The following is a 13,284-nucleotide window of genomic DNA, read 5'->3' as shown; positions in this document are numbered from 1 at the left end:
CAAGTTGTTATAGTCCAGTATTGTTAATGCATCCTTATATAATTTTAACATAGTTGAACTGGTTAAGTCAATAAGTTGATAGCTAAGTAGCTAATAGGACGACCTTGAACCCATAATTATTGAACTAAATTAGCTACTTATAGAGAAGGAACCTTTGCTAATGAAATAATATAACTTGTAAAGTGACTCTTGATCAAGAAATTATCTTTACTTCATCTTGTGAAGATTTCAAAGACTTGAAGGTATTAGGGACTACAACATTTATCAACTTAAATGGCTTTCTTCCTGCGTCGACTGTGACCCTCTAATTTCCACAAAATGTGATGCCTATAAACCACGAGATTCAAACACATTGACATCAATATTGCCATCAAGCTTATGAGAACATTTGGAAATTTCTTTTATATTTATACTCGTCTTCAAGTGCTCTTGCTGGTACATTACAGTTGAGAAGTTAGAGGGTCAACGAAAAATTAATTAGATCTTTCAAGAAAAACCACCTTGGCTGGCTGATAATTACAGACTAAAAAGATCCAATCCCGAGATCATTCGGTTAGCTTGATCGATAAGCTTGAAGTTTCTGGATCTCTCTTGAAGAACATTTGTTTGGTGAAATGCCAAAAGGACTAGAACGCCTAAATTAACATACCTCTATAGTTTTGTCGATGGGAATCTCTCTGACACTTTAAAAAGAAAACCTCTATAGAAATCATTATCTTTCAATAAGATGCAAACTGAAATCTCCTGTGGGTTATTCACTAAGTTGGCGTTTGGACATAAAAAAGGGATATTTGAGAAATTAAAAGGACCCCATGTATACATCACAGATTGCAGTGCAATCTCAAAAACACAACAGAGAGAAGTTTATATATAATGCTACACATTCTCCTTGATCTAAGGCTAAGCATTTAGCTAACAAAAAAGTTGGTCTTGTCATATTTGATCCTAATGTTAGGAATCTGCCTTCTATCCAATACAAAAGGTTTTTTTAGCACCAAAAGGCGTCTGATCATAGTTGTTGTAGAGATTCTGCTCACTCAAAGTTGTGGCTAATTTAGCAAAGACAATCAGCCACTTTGTTGGCTTCTCTGTAGCAATGTAAGAAAGTGATAGCAGTATTGTTAGTCAATTCTACAGTATCCTCTACAATGATCTTCAAATTAAGATTTTGAGTGGTCTTGCTCTTCATCATATCTACAATAAGAAGAGAGTCCATCTCAATGATGATGTGTTGGTATCCACTGTCTCTGCACCACTGTCTTTGCACCAATCAACAGTACCTAGCAGCCAAAGCTTCTGTCATGTTATGATCTCTACAATGAACTGGTGCAGCAAAAGCAAACAAAAAATTCCCATTGTTGTCCCTAGATATTCCACCAATGTCCGCCTTCCCACTCTCTTTCAAAAAACGTCCATCAGTGTTGACCTTTATCCAACTATTCTAAGGAAAGCTCCAAGTCACAGTTTTGATGATTGTTTTGTGCCTCCAAGTCACACTTTTCACTTAGAAAAATTGGTCAAAGCCACTTTATCAAATTGGACACTCATCATCAAAAAAAAAAAAAAAAAAATCAGTCCACTGTATAACCAATTGTTTTTTGAAAAAAAAAAAAAAAAAGAAGGAAGACTCATGTCCCAACGAGACCTTAAATTTACTTCTCAATGTCTTTCCTTCAAGATGAAGAACAATGCACTTTATGTCAATCACAAGACAACCTACCTCAGAGTAAATTTAATTGAGGATTAAGGATTAGTACACTTGTTATATATCTCATTTTTGTAATCAGAAACGAATCTAGGATTTCTAAAATATGGGTTCACCACTAAAAAAAAAAAAAAATGTATTAAGTGGGAATTGATCCTTAGTCATCTAGGTAAATAACTCAACCTTCAACCAAGTGCACCATTTAGCCTTCTTGTAACATATATTCTGGCTGTTAATATTATACCAATTTTAAAAAATATATACATAAAATACCTAATTTTACGGAAAGACCATGTGTTCACGTGAACCAAAATTAGTACATAAAATCGCCCCTGTTTGTAATCATGGTGCTGTACCAAAGAGTTTGGAAACGAAGAAAAAAAGTGTGGTGGATCAACAGCACACCTTCAACACATAGCAGTGAATAAAATTATCATTCTATGAATTTATAATATAGAACTATTTTAGGTGCTTTAAGCATTTTTGTAGTGTTTAGGTAAAATAAAAAAATATTTTTAAGCACTTATTTCTAAGCCAAAATAACAAAAATAAATTAAAAGTTATAAGCTAGAATTCCTAACTTATGACTTTTGACTTATAAGCAAAATTCATAAGCTCATCCAAACGGGCTTATAGTCAATTTATCAAGATATAAAGGAATCCTGTTTTGATGCAGTCATTTTCATGGTAAGAGTATTCAATGTGCAGCAAGAGGACTAAATCACTGAAGCTCCCATGCTGAATGTCTTGTGTGATGGAAAACAACATACTATAAATGTGGAAGCAGTTCAAGAATGACTTAACTATAATCTAGACAACTAGTAATTTCGAGATACATTAAACATAAACCGAAATGCCCCTTGAAGCATGAATAAAGATCGTTAAAGCCCCAGTTTTATGGTCTTCTGTTGTTTTAGTCGAATAATTCACGAACTCTATAATACTTGTATGGTCAAGTACTTCTCTCCAGAAATCGTGTATTTTTTAATGGCGGAATAAGACACTTTATGTAGTCGCACATGAGAAAGTTATAAAATATTTTCCCAAACATACTAAGCAACTGCTAGTACACGCTTTTTAATTTAAACCTGTCTCTCAAACGTACAAGGTAATTGCTAGGTCTTACTATGCACCATGTCGTATTAAGTCCATAAAAGGACTAGCTATGGCCACCATAACCAATTAGATATCGGATTCGAATTTTTCATAAAGTCTGATTATGAAATTAAATTTGTAACTCAAGTAAATCATCGTCTTAACCAAATAGGAAAAAGTTTATAGGTGATGCGATATAGGTGTAAGATATTTAACATGATAAATTCAAGATCGGACATGATAATAGGACAAAAAATATATAAAGATTAGTAGGATCGAACGACGTACACGTTTGAGCCATAACAGACTAGGCCTTCCTTGCTGTTGGCCTTCCTCAAGAAGGTGGCGTTTAGAGGCGGATCTAAGATTTAAATTCTAGGGGTTCAACTTCTTAAACTTTTAGTACTAAACCATTATGTTTCTAAAGTTATGGGTTCATATCTACTATTTATTGTAATTTTAGTAAAATTTTACACATAAATTTATACCCCGCATCGAAAGTTTGGGGTTCAATTGAACCCCAAGTTATAGTGCTCCATCCGCCTCTGGTGGCATCAATGGGACAGCTCCCATACACTCACTTGATATCATCAGGGGGGATTTTAGGTATAAAAAGTGGAGCACATGAACACATGGTCTCTCCGTAAAACTAGGTATTTTATGTATATATTTTCTAAAATTAGAATAATACTATCTGCTGGAACACATGTCACAAAAAGCTAAATCGTGCACTTGATTGAAGGTTGTATTATTTACCTAGAGGTCTAAGGATCAAGCCCTACATAATACATTTTTTTTTTTTTTTTTAGTGGTGAACCCATGTTTCAGAAATCCTAGATTCGCCTGTGGATATCATCATAGAGAAGATAAAAGCATTATACGGGGTCAGAGAGGAACCTAGATATAAATTGGGAACCTTAATGAGCCCTCCCATTACGGGCCTTATTGGGTTACTCCTACACTTACCACCTCACTAGACTCACCTAGCACATAAAGTGCACGACCCAATACCAATTATCACGCTATAATTTGGCTCACATTTAGGACCATCATACAATCCGAAACAGTTAAAATAGTTTTTTTTTTTGCGTGGATTGCCCATCTTTTGGGGTGGTCTTTAATTTTTTTCCCCTCAAATTGGTGGTCTTTAATATTTGTCCTTCGCTTAACACCCAGATGTCCTGAGTTCAACTCACGCTCAGTCAAAAAAGAAAAATGGCAAGGCATAAGTTGGGATTCCCAAGACAGAAGTTGGGATTCGCAAAGGCATAAGTTGGGGTCCAACTTATGCCTTAAGGAAAACTTTTACCCAAAATTAGTCCTTAAGGAAAACATCTGTTAAGGCCTAACTTTTGCCCAAAGTTAGGCCTTAAGCCAGAGGTTTGCAAAATTCCAGCATTTTTTTTTTTTTTGCCTTAAAGCAGAGTTTAAAACCCAACTTATGCCCTGCGAATCCCAACTTATGAATTTTTTTAAAATTTTTGACTAAGCGGGGATTCAACCCCGAACCAAGTGGCTTTCAACGAAGGGCAAAAATTAAAGACCTCTGATTTGAGGGACAAAAATTAAGACCACCCCCGGTGAAGGGAAATCCTGCAAATTGCCCGTTAAAATATAAATAAAATACTTTAAATAATGTAAGTCCATTTTTCCAACATTCTCCCATTTGGGCGACATTGGCAAAAACTTCATTTTCGAAAACAAAACCTTTGAATTTCTTGAAAAGAGATTTTTCTGAGTTGATGAAGGAAAATATTTGTGGCTGCATTTTTAAAAAACAATCCATAAACTTTAATCGACCTTTGCAGTGTCAATCTGAAATATTGGACTACGGTGGTCTATGTGTTCTTTAGAATACAAGACCTGCTATAATGACAATATTTTCAATTAAGCTAACAAGATCATGCTCTAGTAGTGTAGTAAGCAATTGTGCCACGTGTATATATATATATATATATATATATATATATATATATGTACTCATGCACTATTACCTTATCGGTCCTTCATATGTCATAACAGCATATTAATGATGCACCTCTTGAGCGAACCAGTTTCATCTCAAGATATTGTATTACTGAATTGCATCATACACCAGACATGAATGCCCTCTTGGACGAATCCAATTTCATCTCAAGATACATATTATCGAAATGCATCCAAAATATAGAGAAACTAATGTTGCAAGCCATTGCACATTTGGATTACCTCTTGGGCAAACAAATTTCCACGTCAAGATAGTATGATGTGATTAATCAATAATGTGAACAATAATGAAGATAATCATAACATAAAATATCAAAGTAATGCACATTTTATTTCATCTAATAAAAGTTTACAAGAATAAAATATTACAGATTCTCACTAACTCAAAGAATCAAAATACTCTGACACACCCATATTAGTTACATGAAGTTTAAAGTCAATGGACCTGAGACCCATAGTTAATGGATGAGTTAGCATTGCGTCTATTATAATATTATGGATAACAATGTCTCCTTGTCTTATCAAGATACTGAATGTCAAGAACTTAATCCGCATGTATTTAGTGCCACTACTCAGCTTATTATTTTTGGAAAAGAACACAACTACATTATTGTCACAGTACATCACAATGGCGTCTGAATCAAGTCAACAATTCTGAGTTCTCCAAAAAAATTCGAAGCCAAACAACTTGCATAGATGCACTATAACAAGCTACGAACTCAACATACATAGTAAAAAACGTGACCAATGTCTACATAACACTTTTTCAAGATATGACACCACCAGTAAGTGTGAAACATAACAGAAGGGAATTTATAGTCATCTTGGCACCCGCCAAAATCAGCATCTGAATAACCAACAACTCAAGACTCTCAATCTTTCGATATATCAACATGTGGTCTTTAGTCTTCTGAAGATACTTGTTACTCCTCAGAAAATTTTCCGTTGATGCACAATGAATAGACTAACGAAGAGCACGAAGTATACGGTATTTCGATAAGTAAGGAATGACATTTGATAACGCTAATTAAAACTTCAAAGACGTTCGAGATAAGGGAAGAAAGTTTGCCCAGAGAAGGTAAGGCTTACGATAGGTATCGAAAAGGAATTACGAGTAACAAGTTAACGAGGACTTAATAATGCTTTGGAGAAGAGTTATAACGTCCCTTAGATTGTTAATGAGGTGATAACAAGTGCTAAGAAGGTTCCATAAGGATTGGAGATCAAACGAGACGACGAGAACGAACCTCAAAAAACTGGGGATTATACGGCCAAACATACTGGCCGTATAAAACATACGGACCGTATGTTGGACCGTACAATCAGCCCAGAGTGGCACCCCTCTCTGGAACAAACCTACGGCCAGACATACGGTCAGTATAAATTATACGGACCGTATGTTGGTCCGTAGAACTGGTCGGGACAGATTTGGTGTATTTAATGAGGGATCCAAGTTTCATTTCATTTCATTTCCCTATCACACCCCTTCTCTCTAAAACATCTCTCTACATTTCTTCCACAAGAATTCAAGAGATATTAGTGATCAACAACATAAACTAAGTGAATCAAGTGTAAGAAACCCATTAGAGATCATCCAAGTCAAGAAATCTCATTGGAGATGAACTAGGGTTTTGGCTCAAGTGAAGTATTTCCACCCAAAGCTTGTTCCTACAATATCTAAGGTAAGATTTATAGTATTACCATGTTGTTTAAGGTATTTGAAAGTTGGAACACTTGGATTGTAGAAGGATATAGAAAAATGGGTCATGAATGTGGAAATAGTGCCATTTTGAGTAATAGCTTGAATTGAGTCATGATTCTTGATGTGTTGTGATATGGATATGTTATAAATGATGTTAAGAACATGAGATAGGCAATGTATATGAATGAACGTAGTCGTGTGTTATGACCATGGATATGGGTGATTGGAAGTGAATTGAGAAATATAGATAATGTGGACAAATAAAGACTATTGTTATGATATTGTGAATGTATTATTGAAGTTTGGGAGTTGATTTACGATATGGAGGAATGTCGTATAAATAAAGGAGATGTTGTCCAATTTTCTCTAGCCTTAGTCATGTATGCTAGCTATCGGTTTTCTAATGATAGTATAACCCTAATGAAGGTAGAAACGTGAGCACTGAAGGAGAACGTGCGAGTGATAAAATAGTTGAACGGAAAGGTATGTAAGGCTAACCCTTCTTTCATAAGGCATGGTTCTTTGGCCAAATATCTATTCTTCTATGAGCCTATGATGCGCTCCAAATGATTCTATCTTCAAAAATCTACAAAGCTTATAATCCTTGATATGTATTACGATCGTACTAAATTCCGCATATGACGAATAATCCTATAAGGATAGACGTAGTGAACGACGATAACGATAATGATGACAATGATAGTAGTGATAATGCTAAAGATGCCTATAAGCTTATATGTATGTGTGCCTATGTATGGCTATTATGAAACCCCGAACTTATATGGCTGTTACACTCCATAATAATCTGTGCTACTTGTATTAAAACAAGAAAGAATGAGTTAAGAAGGTTCAAGGAAAGTTAATCGAGTTAGTAAGAATATCGTTATATATACATGGTTTCCTTAAGTATCCCAAGGCGACACGGTTACCTAAAGAGTGTGGAATCGCGCTATGAGTATGTATATGAAGTAATGCGAGTGACCTTTTAAAGTATTTGAGATTATTAGTAATGATATAGAGGGTGGACAAAAGATATGAATATACTTTTGCGATTGGAGTTTCGTCAAAGCTTTGTGAGTTCTCTAGTTATGTTTAAGGTTATTGTGAGTCTCTGGACCCTTCGAGATGTGTATATGGATTTTTATTGATGTATATAAGTGTGTATATGTATGCATAAGAGGTTACATAAGGTTGGAAGAGGATTAGAAGTTAAACGAAATGAATCGGAACAACTTCAGTAAAATTTCGGACCCGATTTTAGTCTATATTGTAGGAGGCATATATCCTTGAATATGAGGCGTTTTAAGGTGTTTCAAAAGCCTAAAATAAAGTTAATCGAGTCTAGTTTGTAATGCAACAAACCGCTCGTCAAAATGATATCGGGATAAGGAGATATGGACGATGCAAGTTGGGCTGGCAGGGCAGCAAGTTTGGACCCGACCCAAACACTCACATTTCGGCCCATGAGGCCCATTAAACTCAATAGATAAGTCACCACTTTGCCCTATATCATTTCACACGACCTAAAACAGATCCAAAACCCTTATTTTCTCTCCCAAACCCCCTTTCTAATTGATCCATCATATAAGCTAAATCCTAGACCCTTGACATGATATTAGTTAAAGAGAAGTTGTAGCTTAAGTTTTTTTTTTGTGTTGTTAAGCAAGCAGCTGGAAAGAGGAACAAGATTCTTGAAGATTCTGATTGCTAAAGGTAATTTCAACCTCCCACTCATGTTATCAATTTGGATTAAAGGTTTAATATGGTGTATACGTGAAGGAAACGTTGATATACAAGCTAGAGAGAGAGAGAGAGCATAAGCCATGGCATTCGGCCATAGCTAGCAAAATTGGAGCTCAAATTTGTTGATCCAAAAATCAGATTTTCTAGGTATTTCATCCCTTAGGAAGGTGATAATAACGTGGAGAATTCATTTGGAGCAACAAGAACAAGTATTAGTTCATTTCACAAATTCTAGCTAAGTGGAAAAAGCCAACTTGTTAAGGTAAGAGTTGATCATTTTTCTATGTGTTTGATGATGAAGTTGGGCGTGTGGGGAATATGCAAATGTAAATTGTATGTGTGAAATTATGTATCTTGATGTTGAAGCATAGTTGTAACTTGGTAACATGAATTGCACGAATGTTGGAATGTTGTTGAAATGTTGTTGAATGCCGTAGGGGCTGTTTTTAATTGAAATTTGATGGACTGATTTGAATTAATATTTTGGTTGTTGTAATCATAGATAATGTGATGAGAATGAAGGAATTTAATGGTTAGAGTTGGAGTTAAAATTGTTGTGGGTTGTTGTAAGGATTATAGAGATAATAATGTGATTTACTTGCATATGGATAGATGATGTGGTGTCGTGTGGCTGCTGTTGTATTTCCCTGAAATTTGCTGAAAAGATGGCATGAAATAAGTCGTAAGAAGTGTATATGGGCTGCTTGGTGTGTTGTAAGTGTTCGTTAGAATTTCGGGCATCGTTATGTTATAGTTTAGGGGCTGTTTTCGGCCCAATTTGGAGAAATTGTTGGATCGTTGGAAATATTATGTGAATTGTTTAGAATGTTCTTGAATGTTGTTAGTATGGGTTTGGGTTAGTATTTGAATGTATAGGCGTTGATGTTGGCTTGAAGGTAAGCCGTTGAATTGAATATTTGGAAAGTTGTCGAATGATGAAAAAGAGAGTATTAATGTAATATTGTCTTTCGGATTGGTTATTGGAGTTGCTAGGTTGGTTATTGTGGTTGTTGTTGTTGATTTTGAGCGAGTTAAATTCTCGGGATGGCCTATTTACAGGGGATGTGCTGCCGAATTTTCTGTAGAATTTAATGTTAGTTTGGAATGAATGGCTTAAGTGCCTATGTTTAATATTGGATATTCGTTGGCATATTTGTAGACCTTAGGGAGCCCGAGGCGTAGATTGGAATTTACTTTAGATTGGCTATCTTGGAGTGCGTACGAGGTATGTAAAGCGCAACCCTTCTTTCTTTTGGCATGCCTTAGTTTTCAATAGGCTATATCACGAGCCTCGAGGAAATTCCAAATTCGAAATCCGAGCACGTTATGATCCTTATATATATTTCTTGGCATTCTTATGTATGTTGTGATGAAGTATGAACAATTATGCCTTCTAAAGCATTGATTTCCAAACTTTGTACAAAAAGTTGTTTTAAAGAATTCCGTAACTACGAAATGCCATATCTTTTGCATAAAGGCTCAGATTGCTCCAATATTTTCATAAGAGTTTGCATGATGTATAATGAGTATGTTTTCCATGAGCGGACCCGATTCGGGTCGATACCCGTTCGTGGGTCCCGCGACTTTCCTTTATGTAATTCGGACGACTTTTGAAAGAATTTGGTATGATTATCATTTCGAATTTCAAATATGATCATTTTACTTATGTTTGAATTTATGATAATGATTTTATGCATATGACTACTCTTTTAACTACTAAACAATTTTTTTTTTAAATAATTCATTAAGTCTTATAAATTGTTTTGGCACTCGGAACGACTTCAGAAAGGTATGCTTCTGTAATTCATTATGACATCCGAAACTCACTTATTATGATCCCGTCTGACTTCATTGAATTGGTTTGTCATTGATATGCCTCATCGAGTCTCTGAAAATATTTATGATATTTTAACTGCATTTAGTTTCTCACTACTCTATTCGTGGATGCCCCAATGTTTCCCACACTGAACTCGGGCCAGGATATGTTGTCAAGCGTAATCCTCTGCATTGTTCGCCGTGCCTCGATGTGAGGGGGCAGGTATACGTGTACATGGGTTTGTGGAGTATGCTGTGCCATGTACACATGTTCTGATATGATTTGCCATGGCCATCTGATATGATGTACTATGTTACGGGGTTATGCCCCTATTCTGATTCTTCTGTGTTGTGGCACCAGCGTCGGGAGGGTGGCCACGTTCTGTTTGCCGAGTCCCTTGGCAGGGGCCGGATTTGATATGACATATGTTTCTGTACACACTCCGCATGTTTTGAAGATATGTATTTGATACTTTGGATTTTCTACTCACTTTTTCTGTACGTTCTGTACCAGTTATGATTTTGTTTCTGTAATTCAGGCTTTACATATTCAGTACATATTTCGTACTGACCCCCTTTCTTCGGGGGCTGCGTTTTCATGCCGCGCAGGTACCGACGACAGGTTTGCTGATCCGTCCGTCTAGGATATCTTTTCTGCCATTTGGAGCGCTCTTTTATTCAGAGCCCATCTTTTGGTACAGTTTGTCACTACTGTATATATATATTCTCGTTCATGGGTACGGCGGGGCCCTGTCCCGTTATATGATTCCGTCGGTCTGTTTAGAGGTCTGTAGACATGTTTGTGGGTTGGGGTCTTTCTGTACGGATGCGTGCATATGTTGTGTTTGGGCGATCCCATTTGTCGCGGCGGCCGGTCCGCATATGTTTAAATGTTGCTTTGTTGGCCCTGGGTGGTCAATGTTAGTATTATCTGTGCGCAGGGTTAATTTGGATAGTCTGTAAAACAAAGGAAACTCTGCCGAAATTTTTCTGGAAATTATCTAAATATTGAAATATAGCCTTGTCGGCTTTTGTTATATACTTGAATGCGTTTGATAATATTCGTTCTCAACTCTGTTTAAAAATGATGATTTAGTTGTATGTCCGTTTGGGTGCCCAAGTAGGGCACCAGTCGCGGCCCACGGGGTTGGGTCGTGACAATGGCCGGGTAGAATATATATATATATATATATATGTATATGACGATGCGCGCGCACCACTGCAGTTGGGTACGGGTAACACTGAGCCTTGGTAGGGCCAGGTATGTGTAACACTGAGCCTTGGTTGGCCAGGTATGTATGATCACCGAGCCTAACCATGGCCGGGTACGTGAAAAACCGAACCTTCGTGGTCGGGTATGCTATGTAAATGATATGTATATGATATGGATATGTATATGATATGGATATGTATATGTTATAGATATGAGTATGAATACGGACATGATACAAATACGAATAAGAATGTGTATAAGTATACGATTATGAATACGAATGTAAATGAGTACGGATATAAATACGGATACGGATACGGACGTATGTACACAATCACGTACTAGAAATGGAAAGTCTCTATGAAAGGCAAGTAAGTGCTTATGACGTTGATACTACTATTTCCCATCTTTTGCTATTTCTTATGTTGCTTATTATGCTTCTATATTGATATTGATCATTCTTTACATACTCAGTACATTTTTCGTACTGACGTCCTTTTATTTGTGGACGCTGCGTCATGCCCGCAGGTGACCAGGGAGACAGGCTTAATCCATAGCTATATTTCTCAGGGATTACATAGCGGAGCTCCATCTCATTCGGAGCTATAACCTTTGGTACTTATTCTTTTGTGTACATATTTATGGGCATAGCGGGGTCCTGTCCCGCCTATATGATATGACATACTCTCCTTAGAGGCTCGTAGACATGTGTATATGGTTAGATGTGTTTGGCCTTGTCGGCCTATATTTTGGACGTCATTTTGTCAGCCTTGTCGGCTTGTGTACATTGATATGGGCATAGTTGCTAATGTTGATATAAAGGTATTGTTGTCCAATGGGATTAGTATGATTCATGCATAGAAATGTATGATTTTATATGTGGCTCACCTAGATGTAAATGTAAAGGCATGCTAAGAGGTGCCCGGGTGGGCTAGCACCGGGTGCCCGTCGCGGCCCTCCAGTCCAGTCGTGACAAAAGTGGTATCAGAGCAGTTCTGTCCTAGGGTGTGTCTACGAGCCATGTCCAGTAGAGTCTTGGTTATGGGTGTGTTGCGCGCCACACTTATAAACAAGCGGCTGCGGGCATTTTAGGAATGATTGGCCTTCTTCCTTCATAATATCGTGCGATAGAGATATGATATAAGAACTTCCTTCTCCTTAACCGTGTATTGTGTATTTCAGAGATGCCTGTAAAGAGAAAGGATACAACAGCCCAAAGGGGCAAGACAATGGCAGAAAAGCGGGCTGAAAGAGCACCGCCAACAGTTGTAGAGGAAAGTGAGTCCCAGACTGCAGCTCAATCTCAGTCCTCCCAGAAAGTGCCTATTTTTTAGGAGCGTGAGGGAGCCTCAACCCCAGCTCTAGCACCTCCGGCTCCTCCACCGGATGCTTCAGGCCAAGATGTAAAAGAGGCCATTCATTTGCTTACTCAATTGGTTGTTGCTCAGACTCAGCGGCAAAGTACAGGGCAAGGTGATAGGGTTGTTAGTGCAAGGGCCCTTGATTTCATTAGCTTGAACCCTCTGGAATTCTTTGGATCAAAGCCGGATGAGGACCCTCAGAATTTTATTGATGGAATGCTAAGGACGCTTCGTTAGATACATGCTTCGGGCACCGAATCGGTGGAGTTAGCGTCATATAGATTGAGGGATATTGTGGTTCATTGGTACACGGCTTGGATGGCTTCACGGGGAGCCAATGCGCCTCCCCCGGTATGGAAATAGTTTGTTGATGCTTTCCTCCGACATTATTTGCCTCCAGAAGTTCGCCGAGCTAGAGCCGATAAGTTCTTGAATTTGAGGCAAGGAAACATGAGTGCTCTAGAGTATAATCTCCGCTTCAATTCTTTGGCCAGGTATTTTTCGGCCATGGTAGCGAATATGGGTGACCGAGTGCACCTATTTATGAAAGGCCTAGGGCCACATTTGATGGATAGGTGCTTGACCGCGTCCCTTCAGGACAACATGGATATTTCACGCATTCAGGCCCATGCTCAGAATTTCGTAGAAAGCCTACAACAACAAA

The sequence above is a fragment of the Lycium barbarum genome, chromosome 12, assembly GCF_019175385.1.
Source record: "Lycium barbarum isolate Lr01 chromosome 12, ASM1917538v2, whole genome shotgun sequence".
Taxonomy (NCBI): Eukaryota; Viridiplantae; Streptophyta; class Magnoliopsida; order Solanales; family Solanaceae; genus Lycium; species Lycium barbarum.
The sequence above is the reverse complement of the archived record's forward strand: the minus strand, read 5'-3'. Positions refer to the sequence as shown.